Here is a 3,237-nt window from a genome sequence, read left to right on the forward strand (position 1 = left end):
TCTAGTGTGGTACAGCCTCTCCCTAAGGAATGTGGTGAAAACCTCAAGACAAGGGAAGGCAACCTGGCTATGTGCACGTGCATGACAACATAGATCGCCCATTCAGACTGTATGTTACCATATATGGGAGACAAAGGAGCAAAAGTTGTACAAAAGGCTATACCCTACTGTGCTTTAGGTTCAGTTTTTCGGGTATGAACCCACTGAGCCAATGCCAGCGTGACTAATAAAGTTGCCTCCTGGACAGAAAACCTCAGTGTCCCATTTCTCTGTGCAAGAATCCTGCTACATTTCTTGGGGGCTCACGTCCATGATTCAGAGACAATGCATTTCCACCTCCTTTGTCACTAGGGTGTGAACCTTGGAGTACCGGGAGAAGCAACCTCACCTGGCGCCATCAGACTGCTTGATCTGTAGGAGACTAGCCCCTCCTGGTGTCCCAGGGGGAGGGCGCCGGATGCACAAAGGAACCTGGTGAGGCCCAGGAACTAGCTCAGGGAGCTCCACCTGTCAGACTGGTAAGAACCTGGGTTCATTTTGGTAGACCTGCCCCTAAGAGGCAGAGGGGGAGCCAGATCACCTCTCAGTTGCCTGAGTAGTTCTATAAGGAACAAAACATCAACTCTAAGGCACTGGGCAGTGGGTTGGAGTTGCTGTGTGACTGTGTGTGAATGAGATGGACAGTGAAAAGATTCCTACCTGCTCAATGGGCAAAAGTGAGTGTTGAGTCCCAATCTCTGGCTCTGTGGCCATCTGATATGGCTTAGGGCAGTGTCAGACTTTCTCAGGAGTCTTATCTGGGTCAGGGCTTGATACTGAACCCGCCAATGCTAAGAGGTGCCTGAAATATCTCTGAGAGGAAAGCAGCCAGAAATGGACAAAGCAGGTGTGTGTCCTTTTCAAATTGTCCCTCCCTTCCCCCCTTTTCCTCTCTTGTGCATGAAAGTTGTCCATTAGGGGGAGGAAATGGATGGAAAGTATAGTAAACTAACTCCCCTAGAGTGTGTGTTGAGGAATTTCAAGAAGGGATATTCAGGAGATTATGGTGTGAAATTAACTCCTAGAAAGCTCTGGACATTCTGTGAAATTGGCCATCATTCAGGGTGGGCTGGCTCTCCAAGGGCTCACTTGATAAGGAACTAGTTGGCCTAGTGTTCAGGGTCATTGTGGGGAATCCAGGCCATCCTGACCAATTTCCTTACATTTACTGTTGGCAAGAACTGGTCATATCCCAGCTGCCTTGGTTAAAGTCTGTATTGAAGAGAACTGTAAAATTATGAGGGCTCGTGTCATGGCTTCCTCCAAATGCTGGCCAAAAACTGAAAAACCTATACACTAGGCAGATCCTGGGGAACCCCACTGCCATATTCCCCACTGTACCCCTCACTGCCACCTGTGCCTCCAGCTGTGTCGACTACTGAGACCCTACCAGAGCCTGCCCCTAGTTCTGAGGCCTCACCACCTCTCCAAATGTGACCAGCTCTCCCGGAGTACCAGTTATAAACCCATATACCTCTCCTGGAAGGCAACTACAAGATCAGGCCATAAGAGACAGTCTCTCCCTGCAGCAACACTGGGGAGCCCTATAGATGCCACTGAGGAAAACTAGGTTACCCTTCTATTATGATAAGGAAGGCCAGATCCAAGGAGACCAGCATGTTTTTGTGTACCAACCCTTTACCACTATGGACCTCCTAAATTGGGAGTACCATACTCCCTCCTATGATTGAAGCCTCAGGCTATGATTGAACTAATGCAGTCCATAATTCAAACCCATCAACCTACTTGGACAGACTGCCACCAGCTTCTCCTGACCCTCTTCAACACGGAGGAGTGTCACTGAATTACCCAGGCTGCCCTAAAATGGTTAGAGGCGAATGCCCCGGCTGGGATACTGGACACCCAGGCCTATGTTCAGGCTCATTTTCCTGGGAAGGACCCCAAATGGGACCCAAATGACTTAAGTGTAGATGGAGGGCTTGCAAGGACTAAATAGTATCAAGAAACCATTCTAAATGACATAAAGGAAGGAGGAAAAAAGGTCATAAATATGAATAAAACATCAGAAGTGCTCCAGGGACCTGAGGAGAGCCTGAGCTAGTTCTATGAGAAACTATGAGAGACTAGAGGCATTTTGTCTCTACGCCCCTTTTGACCCAGAGGTGCCCATTAACCAGTGGATGGTCAATGTGGCTTTCATAGGTCAGGCCCAAGGGGACATCCAGCATAAGCTGCAAAAGCTAGAGGGTTTTGCTAGTACACATGCCGGTCAGTTGCTGGAAGTAGCTACTAAGGTGTTTGTCAACTATGACCAGGTGGCACAGAGGAAAGAACACCAGAAGATGCAGAAAAAGGCAGACTGGTTAGCTGCTGCCTTGGTGGAGCTGTCGAATGCTCCCAGAAAGGTAACCTGCAGGGCCAGGGTTGGGGCCAAAAGGGGAATGGAAGGGAGGATCATCTTGCCCAGGACCAAAGTTAGGATGGAACTGGTGTGCTCACTGTCCTCAGGAAGGCCACTAGAAAAACGAGTGTGCCCTGCAGCTGGGTAATTCTCAGCAGGGCCCCAAGCATAAAGAAAGAGGTCATGTGGTCTGGGGCAGTAGCTACCAGCATCAGGGCCTCAGGGGCCCCCAAAGGTGATTTTGTGGGGCTAGCTGCCATGGAAGACTATGAAGAGGACTAGGACAGACCAGAGTCTATTTTGTTAGGCCCCCAAGAACCTATGGTTTGAATGAATGTGGGGAGCTGACCCATCAACTTCATGGTAGATACTGGGGTGAAACACTCTGTGGTAACCCAACCCGTGAGCCTCCTCTCACAGAGACAAGCCACCATTGTGGGTGTCATGGGCAATCAGACATGTGGTCCCTTCCTGCTGCCTTGGTGATGCAATTTAGGTGGCCATGAAGTCATCCATGAATTTCTGTACCTCCCCAACTGCTCCATGGCTTTAATAGGCCAGAACATGTTGAGAAAATTGCAGGCCCTGATAACTTTCAACTCCCACAAACAAGCTGCTCTGACCCTATGAAAGCCAGAAGCAAAGATTATGACTCTCACGATTTCCCAAGGGGAAGAATGGCACCTTTACAGTCTCATGGAGGAGGCACAACAGGGATCTGAGCTGCCCTTCAGAGTAGCAGGGGTGTGAGCTGAGGACAACCCACCAGGACTGGCCCAGAATATACCTACAAAAATTGTAAAACAAAAGCCAGGGGCAGAGCCCATCCACCAAAA

The sequence above is a fragment of the Herpailurus yagouaroundi genome, unplaced genomic scaffold (assembly GCF_014898765.1).
Source record: "Herpailurus yagouaroundi ecotype Mexico unplaced genomic scaffold, PumYag 163, whole genome shotgun sequence".
NCBI lineage: Eukaryota > Metazoa > Chordata > Mammalia > Carnivora > Felidae > Herpailurus > Herpailurus yagouaroundi.